General features: G+C 35.6%; 1 long non-coding RNA gene across 4 annotated transcripts; it reads left to right on the top strand.

The window, feature by feature from the left end:
* Positions 1–9357, top strand: LOC123902148. 4 transcript variants are annotated; one of them, XR_006807505.1, is made up of 12 exons: positions 1–144; positions 978–1116; positions 1213–1301; positions 2233–2303; positions 5210–6789; positions 6910–7257; positions 7367–7403; positions 7504–7576; positions 7656–7759; positions 8011–8108; positions 8253–8366; positions 8971–9276. It is a non-coding gene; the product is annotated as an uncharacterized LOC123902148 (long non-coding RNA). The 4 variants fall into 4 exon arrangements; XR_006807503.1 differs by having other exon boundaries at positions 978–1301; positions 5210–6236; positions 6357–6789; XR_006807504.1 differs by having other exon boundaries at positions 978–1301; positions 9269–9357.
* Positions 9358–14945: the final 5588 nt, after the last annotated feature.

Genomic DNA, 14945 nt, shown 5'->3' with positions numbered 1-14945 from the left:
GGTTCTTTTGTTTGTCAGAGGGCTTGTATTGTACTCTTAGATATATATGCACAACCAAAATGAAAATACACAAAGAAAATCAAAATTCGTTCTTTCTTCTTCAAGAAACAAAACACGCACACATTGTGGTTCGCTCAAAGATCGGTAAGTTTTCAACGTTCTCTCCACATATTTGCATTTCGATTTGATTATTAAACAACAACATTCAATCTTCTGCTTCATAAACCCTAAATCAAATCCCTTTTTTTTCTTTTCCATTTTGATGAAAATGAGGGTATAAACCCTAAATCAACAACATTCAATCTTCTGCTTCATAAAAGTTATAACTTTATCCATTTTTCTCATTCTTGATATTTCAACAACATCCGATCTTTTGTGCCAAGATCATGTTTACGGTTGATACCTTTTGTGATACCCATTTTTTAATTCTTGATATTTCAACAACATTCAATTTCTGCTTGATGAAAACATGAAACTTTAATTGAGTAATGATGGGTTTTTGATTTTTTCATTCTTGAGTATTCTTGAAAGATAAAAAAAAAAAGAACTTTCAATACCTATTTTGAACGTTCTTGTTGAAGGAGGGGTTTTGAGAGCTTTCTTTTCGTTTGGTATCTCAGTTATTGTTTTAAGGTAGTGATTCAAATCAATATCCTTGTGATTTTTTTTTGACTGATTTTATGAAATATACATTGTTACGGCATCTCTTAAGAGTTGCATTGGGTGAGAGATCACCTGAAGATATGTTTATAAGTGGGGCGATTCTTACCTTAGAAGCTAGTTTTGTAAGATTGATCAGTTAGGCCCAACCCAAAATTCTAAGAGCGTATATGCAGTATGCATACTCTTGGAACTAATTTTACATGTCATGTTTTCTTAAATTTTATTACATTTTCATGTTTTACTTGTGATGAAACATGTTCATTTCTGCGGTCTAACGTTGTTGTATTCCTTGTGTTAATTGGTGGTTTAATCAGGCTGTAGAGGAGAATGGCAGAAACTAAGGAAAGATCATCAGGCTGTAGAGGAGAATGGCAGAAACTATTTATAGTTTCAACTATTTATAGTTTCTGAGGTCCAGTCACATCCACCAAAGAGTATTGTGAAGAAAATTATGTACATTCGTCATACATTGCAGAACTTTATAACACTATATCCAACATTCCCACAATTATTTTGGCTCTGATTGGTCTTATAAATGCTTTAAGACAGCGATTTGAGAAAAGGTTCAGTATCCTTGATCTATCAAACAGGACACTTGCCATTGGGAGCATGTTGTACCACGCCACACTGCAACGAGTGTAAGTATTGATCTCCATTTTTGTGTTGAAATTTATGCTTGCTTTACTGATTGGTTCTATTTTATTTCCAGCTAGTTTGTATGATACAAAATGAGGTTGCCATTTTATAAATTGTTTGTTACATAACTGAAAAATTCAGAATTTAGGGATATATCACTGTACTTGCCATGAGGAAATATTGAACCAGAAATATTGGTTTATAATTAATACCTATTGGTAACGATGATGGGTTTTCGATTTTTTCATTCTTGAGTATTCAAGAACTTTCAATCTACTGCTTCGGAAAAAAATGAACTTTCAATTTTTGGAAGAGATTAAATGTCACTGAATGTGAAAGCTAGTTGTTGCCTTAATTGCTTGTCTCTATCGGTGTCCGCTTTTCTATTAAAAAAATTATGATTTATTATTCATAATAATGCATGAATGGATATATATTCTACTTCGATGACCCTTAGTCCCTAAATTTAATTTTGCATCTGCAATTAGAAGTGATTTTGCATTATGAACTTAATGAAACTTGTCCCTAATGTTACATAAGTTTTGTAAGGGATGGATGCCTCAATGACCTTTGAGGAAAATGCATTATGAATTCATTATTCATAATGGAAAAGTTGGATGGTGGCTTTCAAAGCAAAATAATTTTAATATGAAATTTATTCAAAATGCGGATGGATAGACTTTGTTCCATGATTTTTGTAAGGGTGGCCCAAAAATGTTGGATGATGCCTTAATGTGAAAGCTAGTTGTTGACCCTAGTCTCTAAATGCTATTATCTATCGTGCTTTGAGGGTATAAAACCTATATCAAGAACATTCAATCTTCTGCTTAAGAAAAACAAAAAAAATACCTTAATCGTGCAAAAATGTGTTTCGGTCTATTGTTATCTTATCTCTACATTCACATGATTTTCTGAGTCTGTTTTTCTTACCAGGGATCTAGAATGGTTACACACATGGCTTCTATACCATCTCCATAAGTGTGCATTGATGTGATAGAGATCTGGTAATTACTATTTTATTCAAGGAAGAATTTTGATTCCTGCTATAGTTTAGTGACACCCACTACCAGTTGATTGATACTTGATAGGATAAGTTTCTGTTGGATTAATCTGGATGCATATTTTAATGCTATAAGTGTCTATTGGATTAATTTTTATATCTAGAGTTTTATACTAATATTATCGATGGCGGAAGGCCAAAAATCTGCCATATAAACACACCATCGCAGCCTATGGTGCTGCCATAGCTGGCATCCATCATCCCTTCACAAATTTCTTATGGTTCTAAAAATTCGCCACACCATTCTGCCATGGCCCCCCATTAACAATGATGTTTGTTCCTTAAGAAATAATTAAGTTAGCCAAGAAAAGTAGAGTAATCTTGGATTTGGCATAGATGACATGCTCACACCGGCTTTCCAACTCATAGATATAGTTTGATCTATATTTCCTTTTCTACATCATTTCTTGCCAAAAAGCCTTTGTGCAACACTTAACTGAGTAAAACTTGCTTCATTCCCATTTTGAAGTTTTGGTTTAGGATTTATTTTATGAAGGAAGTTAGGAAAAGATAAAGATTTGTCAAGCTTTAAAACATATGTGCCCAATTTAGTACTTATACACAATCAATCCTAGATCGGTTTGTAAGGTAGTCATGTCAATGCATTTAAAGTTCTTAACTCCGGTGTCGTCTTAAACCTTTAATTTCCAGTGTAATGGAAGCCTTTTCCCAGTGGTTTTCATCTCTTTTTCTACTCATTTTGATTCTGTGATTTTCATGTCGTTTGCTTTTTGATTTCGATATCATTTGGCTTAAGATATGTTATTGTCAGGTCGGGTTGCTGGAGATTTATTATTGCTTATCTGAAGTGTTTATTTTACTGACAAATGAGAATAGCTTTAGGCTACTCTTAATAAGATTTGGTATATACTTAGCAGTAGCATATGTGGCTTATTTATATATAGTTAGCATTAGCTCTTGCTTTCTGAAATAGAGTCATCTTTAAGCATTAGATTATGATTTTTTTGGAAGAGATTAGATGCCGCTGAATGTGAAAGCTATTTATTGCCGTAATATCTTGTCTGTCTCTATCGGTGTCCGCTTTTCTATTAAAAAAATTATGAATTTTTATTCATAATAATGCATGAATGGATATATATTCTGCTTCGATGACCCTTAGTCCCTAAATTCAATTTGTCAACTGCAATTAGAAGTGATTTTGCATTATGAACTTAACGACCCTTGTCTCTAATGTTACATAAGTTTTGTAAGGGATGGATGCCTCAATGACCGTTGAGGAAAATGCATTATGAATTCTTTATTCATAATGGAAAAGTTGGATGGTGGCTTTCAACGAAAAGTAATTTTAATATGAAATTTATTCAAAATGTGGATGGATAGACTTTGTTCCGTGATTTTTGTAAGGGTGGCCCAAAAATGTTGGATGATGCCTTAATGTGAAAGCTAGTTGTTGACCCTAGTCCCTAAATGCTATTATCTGTTGTGCTTTGAGGGTGTAAATCCTAAATCAAGAACATTCAATCTTCTGCTTAATAAAAGGTATAACTTTACCCATTTTTCTCATTCTTGATCATTCAAGAACATTCAATCTTCTGCTTGAGAATAACAAAAAATACCTTAATCGTGCAAAAATGTGTTTCTGCGCCAAGATATCATGTTTACGATTGATACCTGTTGATACCGATTTTTGAATTCTTGATATTTCAAGAACATTCAATCTTCTGCTTGAAAACACAAAACTTTAATTGAGGAAACATGTTCTGTCCCAAGAACTTTCAATCTCGTGCTTATTGGAAGCTTCATTCCAACATATTTGTCCCGTTTGGTTTATAATTAATACCTATTGGGAACAATGATGGGCTGTCGATTTTTTCATTCTTGAGTATTCAAGAACTTTCAATCTTCTGCTTCAGAAAAAAAATGAACCTTCAATTTTTGTGAGATTAAATGTCAAGCAATTGTTGTTGCCATAATTGCTACTCAAGCAATTGTCTCTATCGGTGTCCAATTTTCTATTAAAAAAACTTATGAATTTTTATTCATAATAATGCATGAATATATTCTGCTTTGATGACCCTTGGTCCCAAAATTCAATTATGCAACTGCAATTAAAAGTGATTTTGCATTATGAACTTGATGACCCTTGTCCCTAATGTTTTATTTGTTTTGTAAGGGATGAATGCTTCAATGACCTTTGATGAAAATGCATTATGAATGCTTTCTTTATGCCCAAACAATGCTGTATAAAAATTACTTAATGACTCTAGTCCCTGAATGTGAAAAAGCTAGTTGTTGCCTTAATTGCTACTCGATCAATTGTCTCTATCGTTGTCCTATTTTCTGTATAAAAAAATATGAATATTTATTCATAATAATGCATGAATAGATATATAGTCTGCTTTGATGACCCTTAGTCCCTAAATTCAATTTTGCAACTGCAATTAGAAGTGGTTTTGCATTATGAACAAGCTAGTTGATGACCCTAGTCCCTAAATGCTATTATCTATTGTGCTTTGATGTTCCCTTAGTCCCTAAATGCAATTTTGCACCTACAGTTTGAAGTGATTTTGCAAAGAAAGTGTTTCCTTGTGCAATTTACGATGCTGCTATATAACTACAACTCTATAATTAGCTTAACAGAAGGACCTTTATACCATGTTATGTATTTGGGAGATTGGTGTTTCATGTAGTCTAATTTCGTTTTTGAGAACTTATTCAGCCTATAAGATTTGCTGCTTTTCCACAATTTGTGCTGGGGAAATCTTATTATGACCTTCTTAAGATTGGTACTCGTATTTGTACATGTAAATATGTATAACTATTAACTATAATATAAAACTCCCACTTACCAATAGTACAACTTGACAACTGACAATTATACATTGTTAGGATTTGATGGAAAAACTATTGTTATTGCCTTGGCAACTGGGCAAAAGCGCTTTAGTGCCTCTCTGTGCAAGCTTGTTGATAAATATGCTGAAATCTTAGCAAGTCAAGGGTTGCTGACCATATTAATGGAGTATCTAAAACTTTTGGGTTCTGAAGAACTTTCGACAGAACTTGTTGTGATATTGAAGGACCGAATTGCATTGTCTACGGAACCTGGTAAACTTTTTCTTGGATTTCTATATGCCATGGTTAAAAAAATAGAGGAAAATGATACAAATTGAATGCTATTTATTAGCAAGTGACTCTTCAAATGCCACTTCTGGTTGAGGAATAATTCAAGTACTAGCATTATTGTGTATTTTATTCTAGTGGGATAGCATTACCATTATAATTGCATAGTGAACATCAGTGCGTAGTTATATTTTGCTCTTAATAAACGTGCAACATTATACACCTAACCATATTTCAGGAAGATATTGCCGGTTTTAGAAAGACCTAACTACTCAAGTGATTACTTATTGATCACTCTTTTAATATTGTTAATAACTAGTAGACTGGTTACTTATTGATCCGGAGCTGCCTCTTGTTGCTAAATACCCTAGCTCCGATCGTTTCAACCATTTATCTTGGGGGAGAAACGGTTCTTCTTCTGAAGGTTTTTCTCTCGGTCTCGTTGCTGGTGGAATATGCAATGGAAACATTGATATCTGGACTCCTTTCACTCTGATTCGGTGATTTTATTTTATTTTTTTCAATCTTGCACGTTGTTTTTTTCATCTTAAGAATTGATGATTTCGTTTAATAGATTGTGAAATGCATTGATTGGAGATATGATTATATATCAGTAATTCCGATTTCGGAGAAGTAGAAATGTTTTTCTGACGTTATGAATTGATCTTGGAATTTGCTGAAAATTTTGTTTTATATAGTTCAGTTACAATTTTCACGTAGTGCTAAATGCTTTGGTGGTTTAAGTCTGGAGAATTTTGGTTCATTTCTGCTCGTTATTGTAACACATAAGGGACCGGTATGTTCTTCTCTGTTTTTGTGAGCCTACTTGCTGCAAGTTTTTATCATCTTCTTTGTTCTCTGGCATATAAGTAGTGTTTGCTATTGAAATCATATCTTCGACATTCTTATATCTCAGGTTTGTGGACTTGAGTTTAATACAATTGCACCCAATTTTTGTGATTTGATGCAAGTAAAGGATAATTTTGGCTGCCATTTATACATAATCTATGTGTTGGGAAACTCAAAACTAAATTCCCGTACTAGAATGGTTGTCAGGTATCATGAAAATGGAGCAACACAGTAGTTTCTGTTTGAGTAAACAAATTAATTGAGCTTCTTTGCTAGCTTCATGTTTTTCTTTTATTTGGTTGAAGTTGTTGATAAAATACACCTACATTATAATTCAGTATGTAGGTTCATAGCTTTATTGATCAGTGTTTTAATTTTAGTGTCGCATGATACAATTTTCTCAATTTCTTTCTAATGATTTTGTTTTTCTGATAAATTTTCTCCGCTTGGAGGAAAATGAAAGTTCTCTCGTTGGACAACTTGTAAGGCATAAGGGACCGGTATGTTCTTCTCTGTTTTTGTGAGCCTACTTGCTGCAAGTTTTTATCGTCTTCTTTGTTCTCTGGCATATATGTAGTGTTTGCTACTGAAATCATATCTTCGACATTCTTATATCTCAGGTTCGTGGACTTGAGTTTAATACAATTGCACCCAATCTTCTTGCATCTGGTGTTGAGGATGGTGAAATTTGCATATGGGATTTGGCCAATCCTTCAGAGCCTACACATTTTCCACCATTAAAGATAAGAATTTTTTTCCCTCTATGGTGTTTAGTCACCCCCTCTTATGATGGATTAATATGCTCTTAATCTTCAAATATATGGCTCTATAATTTGATATTTTTACACATAGTGTTTATGATCACTGTGCAGGGTAGTGGCTCTGCTTCCCAGGGGAAGTTTCATTCTTATCTTGGAATAGTAAAGTGCAACACATATTAGCATCCACTTCATAAAATGGGACCACTAGTGAGGAAGCGATTAAATTCAACCTTTATATTTTGTTCTCATTGTGGTATTGTTCGTTGGGATGATAATTTTTTTGTTTATTTTTTAAAATTTTGGTTTTATTCTCCAGTGGTTTGGGACCTAAAGAAGCAAAAGCCAGTGATAAGGTAACTCGATCATCTCTTGCCTTTTGGTTTTGAAAAAGCCTAATATTATATTTCCAAAAAGAACTCACTGTAACCTTGTATGTCATATTTGAACTGACAGCTTTGCAGTGGAATCCTGTGTTGCTACACAACTTGTTGTTGCATCAGATGAAGACGGATCTCCTTCTATAAGGGTATAGTCTCTGCGGATTGTCTGTTTATTTTAAAGGTACTGTGTCTGTGTATTGACTTTATATGAGCATGTTGGCGCAGCTTTGGGATATGAGAAATATAATGACACCGATAAAGGAGTTTTTGGGGCACCGATATGAGGAATATAATGACACCGATAAAGGAGTTTTTGGGGCACACTAGAGGTAAAGTCAGCCATTAGTGCTGTATTTTCTGGCTCTTGCTTTTTGATCAAGTATGATGTACTCCAATATTATTGATTGTTCGTGTCAAATTAATGTGAAGATGGGATAGTAGCATGTTTTTAAATGATTTATAGGCTTCCTGGGTGGATCTAAATTTTATAGTTCTTTTAGCTTTTACTGTGAAGCTACAGTCTCCATCACTGTTTTAAGTTTATCTGACTTTATTTTATTGTCTAAATGTCTGATATCAGGCGTAATTGCAATGTCATGGTGTCCCAATGATAGCTCTTATTTGCTTACCTGTGGCAAAGATAGCCGAACCATATGCTGGGACACTATTTCTGGAGAGGTGGTGTTTGGCCTTCTTTTATCGCTTTCACTTTTTTTTTTTTTTTGAAGAATTTCAAAATTGCCAGATTTGGCTAGATTTCATATTTATAGGACATTTTTCCAGTAGTGACAATTTTTCTTTTTTGGTTGGGGGTGGGCACAGATTGCCTGTAAATTGCCAGCCGGAACTAACTGGAACTTTGATGTGCATTGGTATTCTAAGATACCTGGAGTAATAGCATCTTCCTTTGGAAAAATAGGCATGTACAATATTAAGGTACATAAATATAATTTGGAGGTCTTCCTGAATTCTTTGTCAATCAATTTTGCCATTAAAGCTATGGATTCTGGAAGTGAGATTGAAAAACTAGAACACATTTATATCTTACTCATGTGGGTCTGGGTCCGTTGACATGCCTTTGTAATACAAAACAAGCATATCTGAAGTTGTTTTAACAGCGAGTCTACTTTTTTTTGTTTAGAAATATTGAGAACCATATTTAAAACCACATGATTCCTGTCAAGAAAATTGTTTCTAATTGTATCTATACGCTAGTTGAGCTGAGACACAAGTGGTTCAAATGTAAGGATGGTTGCGTGTTTTTTTGCTACCTTTCAAGTGCCTTAAAATAACAAGGCTAATGAATGGTCATGCTATAATAGTAAAATTCTTTATTCACTTCGATGTGCAACCGGTACTAAGCTAGCTTTCAAACAAGTTGTTTATAAGGGTGTTCCTGACTATTTGTTTATGTCGACCATCTTATTGTTTCCTGTACATTGTTTATTGTAATATGATATAGGGATTGTGTGAGCCAATATATTTCTTAGCACCACACTGCATTACCTGCAAAAATTAATTCATCTTTACGCATTTGCAGAAGACTTTGGCTAGGGAAGAAACCCGTTTCCGACCATCCTGCTGCTTTAATTTGTATCTTATGATTAGTAGACACGTGTTAAATATTTTCTTTCTAAAGATGAATTATAAAACTGCTACTTGTCAGAATTATCAATGAGAGAAGGTTTATAAAGATAACTAAGCTTTCTTGAATATAAGCATGCCGTTGGAGAGCATATAATTCTAGGACTTGGAGGCTGTATTTTGAACTTCAGTGATTTATGTTGTCGCTCGTTTATTTTTCCATGCTTATTCTGAATATTGACTTACATGTAAAGAGGCTGCTGATCAGGTTCAACAATCATATGCAATGTTTCCTTTGCCAAGTTCCTCATCTCAAGAACAATACCATGCGCATCCATCAATGCATGCACAATCCTTTGCATCTGACAACCATTCTGACTCATCTATCAATGTTGCTGATCAACCTTTAGATTTTGCACCTAGGTTTAGTCGTGATGGTGACATGCAAATGCAATCAACTTATAATCATCATGATTCCGGTTCTTCAATGAATAACTGGGGTGCTCCAGTGGCACCTGGTGTTGGTTATCTACCAATACCTCCAAGTCTTCCCTCAGGGGTCAGGGCCACAGGTTATAAATTTTAGCACATTGTTTTTTCTAGTCAACTAATATGTTTCTTTTAACACACCTGACACTTGGTTAATTTAACAGCACAATCCTTCTATTACCACTCCTGGTCATGTAGCAGCACCATATGGAAGGTTTCCTGGTCCTGGTCATCCTCCAACAATTCCACCAAATGGTGCACCCTATTCTCTTAGTACAGTAGCTACAATTCATCCTACTTCAGCTTTCTCTGCTGATACATATCGCGTTTCTGGTGTTCCTTAATGCCCTAAGAAGGTAGTTACTTTCTGAAGGTTAGTGCTTTGATAGATATGATTCATCCAACCTCATTTTGAAATTATTTTTCAGGCACCATTCCCTAACTGGCTTAGAGATGAAATAAAGAAAACAGTCATTGCCGCTCATTCAACGGATCATCCAAAAATTGAACAAACACTTGTGCGTGATGGCATTGATAAATCATATGTGAAGGCTGATGATGAGACAGATAGTAGAAGTATTGATTCGTCTAGATCAGCTGAGGACGAAGAGGTTTACTTCTTTACTATTTCTTCCCATAAAAATAAATTCTCTCTCTCCCTCTCTCTCTCTCTACACACACACTCACATACATGCTTCATTTGTTATTGAATGTCCTTCATCCACTTCCAGATTTGATATGACATATAATGTATGATCAGGTCGAAGTTGATAGAACTGCAGAAATCAACCAAGAAATTAAAAAAAAAACTTTTGAAGGTAATCATTGTTTGAAACATAAACCGTTGTCTTAATTAACACCTTTTTTATTTTGGTGGAAAAAAAAGACGTCAAATAAGACGCAACAATTCATGATTAACATCTGTATACTGTCTAGAAGAAAAAGATATATTACAGTTCTAATTTTATAGCCTCTTCCTTAGGTTACTGATTAATTGTTTGATGAGATCGCAACCAAAGTTCTTCGTGAAGACGATCTGCCTGCTGAAGGTAATTTCCTGATCCTTCTAATTTTCTCTATCTTCCTTACACTTAAATGATTAAATGCTAGCTATGTAGTATTAGGTATTGGAAGCTCTAACTGTTATTTTTTTCCCCCAGTGGGTCATAATGTTGCCACTTCAAACCATAATGCATCAACCTCTCCACCCTCTGCTCTGGTTGCTAAGGCAACTGCTAAAGTTTTAGTTCGAGATAAAGCAAAGGAAATAGAGAATGATGGTGCCAATGAAAAATCTAATTCAAGCTCTCCTGGAGATGTTTTAGGTCTTGGTAATTATGGCTCTGATGCCGATGATGAAATTGAGAGTTCCACTGTGCCTGCTCCTGCAAAAAATGATGCGTATATGGTGAATAATATAGTTAAAACTGTGAAAACTGGATATATTATTATATTTCAAGTTATGAATAATTTACAATCACTAATGTGTTTATATAGGCTATTCTAACCTAATGGGCTCATGGGCAGACTACAAATTACTAATAGAAGATTACTCCTAATAATAGAATGTTTACTATTTATTTACAACACTCTCCCTCAAGCTGGTGAATGAATATTTATCATTCCCAACTTGGAAACAATTCTTTCAAAGTTATTGCCGTTCAGCCCCTTAGTTAGAAGATCTGCAAGGTTGCCTTGGGAAGAGACATATGGAGTGCAAATTAGACCACTATCTAATTTTTCTTTTATGAAGTGTCGGTCAACTTCAATATGTTTGGTCCTATCATGTTGCACTGGATTATGAGCTATGCTAATAGCAGATTTATTATCACAATAGAGTTTCATTGGTTCATCACTCTTTATCCTCAAGTCTTCCAAGATGCTTTTCAGCCATAGTAATTCACATATGCCTTGTGCCATTGCCCTGAACTCTGCTTCAGCACTAGATCTGGATACCACGCTTTGTTTTTTACTCTTCCAAGTCACAAGATTTCCACCTAAAAAAGTGCAATATCCTGTAGTTGATCTCTTATCCACAATTGACCCTACATAGTCAGCATCAGTATATGCTTAAAGTCCCACACTTCCATTTCGTTCGAACAAAATTCCTCTACCTGGAGTTCCTTTCAAATATTGAACAATTCGGAGTGCAGCTTGTAGATGAATCTTCTTTGGTTGGTGCATGAATTGGCTGACCAAGCTTACAGCAAAAGCAACATCAGGTCTAGTATGTGATAAATATATTAGTTTGCCGACCAATCTTTGATACATTTCCTTATTAACCGCAACATCTTCTTCTGCATTCCCCAACTTTATATTTGGATCAATTGGTGTACATGCAGGCTTGCATGCTGTCTTGCCAGTCTCTTGCAAAAGGTCGGTAATGTATTTTTGTTGGGATATGAAAATTCCTTTCTTAGAGTGAGCCACTTCTATTCCCAAAAAATACTTCAATTTTCCCAAGGTCTTAATCTCAAATTCCTTGGCTAAGTGTTGACTTAACATTTGCTGCTCCTACTTAAATCTGAATATTTCACTGTATATTCATAAGAGAATTACAAGTCTATATATACAAGAGGCTAGGTAAACATAATCCCATAATAATAGGATCGTAATAAAAACAGAATCAGATAATAAATACAAAGATATATACAATCAACACTCCCCCTCAAGCTGGAGCATATATGTCAGATGCATCCAGCTTGTTACATATGTAAGCTATCCTAGGACCTCGTAAGGACTTAGTTAGCATGTCTGCAAGTTGATCATTAGATCTGATAAATGAAGTCTTGATGATTCCTGAGATAATCTTTTCTCTAATGAAATGGCAGTCAACTTCTATGTGTTTAGTCCTCTCATGAAAAATTGGATTTGATGAGAGGTGCAAAGCTGATTGATTGTCGCAAGCAAGTTCCATAGGACATATCTCACAAAACTTCAACTCTTGAAGCAAATTCCTTAACCATACAAGTTCACATGTTGCATTAGCCATAGCACGATACTCAGCTTCAGTGCTTGACCTTGCAACAACTGTTTGTTTCTTGCTTTTCCACGAGATCAAGTTACCTCCAAAAAGAACACAATAACCCGAAGTGGATTTCCTATCACCAGCATCTCCTGCCCAATCAGCATCTGAATATCCAAGTATATTAGTGTGGCCTCTGTCCGTATAAATAAGCCCTTTGCCCGGTGATCCTTTGATGTATCTTAGGATCCGAACAACTGCATTCCAATGACTATCACATGGTGAATTAAGAAACTGACTAATGACACTGACCGGAAAGGCAAGGTCTGGTCTGGTCATAGTGAGATAGTTTAACTTTCCAACTAGTCTTCTATATTGTCCCGGGTTTGGATAGGGCTCCCCCTGATTAGGTATAAGCTTCACATTTGGATCCATAGGTGTATCCACAGGCTTGCAATCAAGCATCCCTGTTTCCTCTAAAATGTCGAGAGCATATTTCCTCTGAGAGATAGCAATACCTGATTTTGATTGAGCAACTTCAATTCCAAGAAAGTATCGCAACCGACCAAGATCTTTGGTCTGAAAATGTGTAAACAAATGTTGCTTTAGTTGCTTAATGCCCTCTTCATCATCACCTGTAATAACAATATCATCTACATACACCACAAGGTAAATCATCTCATTCGTAGGTGAGCATTTAAAGAAAACTGAATGGTCTGCTTCGGATCGAACCATACCAAATTGCTGAATAACTTTGCTAAACTTTCCAAACCATGCTCGAGGTGATTGTTTTAATCCATACAATGACTTCTGTAGCCTGCAGACAAGACCTGACTCCCCCTGAGCAACAAAACCAGGTGGTTGCTCCATATAAATCTCCTCTTCTAAATCACCATGCAGAAAGGCATTCTTAATATCAAGTTGGTATAAAGGCCAATGACGGATGGCAGCCATAGACAAGAACAGACAGACTGATGCCATCTTAGCAACCGGAGAAAAAGTATCACCATAATCCAAGCCATAAATCTGAGTATATCCTTTTGCTACCAACCGAGCCTTCAGTCGATCCACTTGTCCATCAGGCCCAACTTTAACGGTAAAGACCCATCGACAGCCCACTGTAGATTTTCCAGTAGGATGAGGAACAAGAGTCCATGTACTATTGGATTCCAAAGCTGTCATCTCATCAATCATTGCCTGTCTCCACCCTGGATGAGATAATGCTTCCTGAACATTCTTAGGAATGGTAATAGAAGATAATGCAGAAACAAAGGCAGAATGACAAGAAGATAACCTGTGGTAACTCACAAAATTATAAACAGGGTATGGATTACGAGTGGACCGGTTACCTTTGCGAATTGTAATCGGTTGGTCAGCGGAAGTGTCAGGTGGGACCGTAGTAGGAGAAGAGATTGGTGCAGGAACTGAGTCTTGAGGCTCAGGTGGAAGAGCAACATTTGGAGCGTTGTGACGATGACGCTCATAAGTAATACCATACTTACGATCAACATGTGAGGGAGACTCTTGTTCTGAAACCTGAGGAACATCAAGAACAGAAATGGGTAATACCGGAGGTGGTATTAATTCTGAATTAGTTGGTGACACAAAGAACATTGTATCCTCAAAGAATGTGACATCTGCGGACACATAGAAACGATGTGTACTAGGACAATAACACCGATATCCCTTTTGAACTCGAGAATACCCAAGAAAGACACATTTGACCGCCCGAGCAGACAACTTATCACGTCCAGGAGTAAGGTCATGTACAAAACAGGTGGAACCAAACACACGAGGTGGAACCACATAAAGGGGGTCCTGTGGAAACAAAAGGGACTGAGGAATTTTATTACCCAAAACAGATGATGGCATACGATTAATCAAATAACATGCTGTAAGTACTGCGTCACCCCAAAATTTTAAAGGCGCATTAGCATTTATCATAAGTGTTCGGGCGGTATCAACAATATGACGATGCTTACGTTCAGCCACACCATTTTGTTGCGGTGTATGAGGACAACTAGATTGGTGTATGATGCCATGAGAAGTCAAAAACGATTTAAAGGGTGTAGAAAAATATTCTTTTGCATTATCACTGCGCAAAACACGAATTGTTTTTCCAAATTGATTTTTTATCTCAGAATAAAATATTTGAAAGGCACCAAATAACTCAGAACGATCTTTTAATAAAAATAACCAAGTGCACCTTGAAAAATCATCAATGAAGGTAACATAATACTTATAACCTAAAACAGTCGGAACACGACTAGGACCCCAAACATCAGAATGAATAATATCAAAAGAAGATACAGCTCGACTATTTTCACTACTTGGAAAAGACACTCTAACATGTTTGCCTAGTTGACACGACTCACAATCCAAAGACTTTAGCTGCAACTGAGGAACCATGCGCTTAAACTTATCCAAACTTGGATGACCAAGACGACGATGAAGAAGTTCTGGAGACTCTGAAGCGA

The sequence above is a fragment of the Trifolium pratense genome, linkage group LG1 (assembly GCF_020283565.1).
Source record: "Trifolium pratense cultivar HEN17-A07 linkage group LG1, ARS_RC_1.1, whole genome shotgun sequence".
NCBI lineage: Eukaryota > Viridiplantae > Streptophyta > Magnoliopsida > Fabales > Fabaceae > Trifolium > Trifolium pratense.
This window is presented reverse-complemented; position numbering and strand designations above follow the sequence as displayed.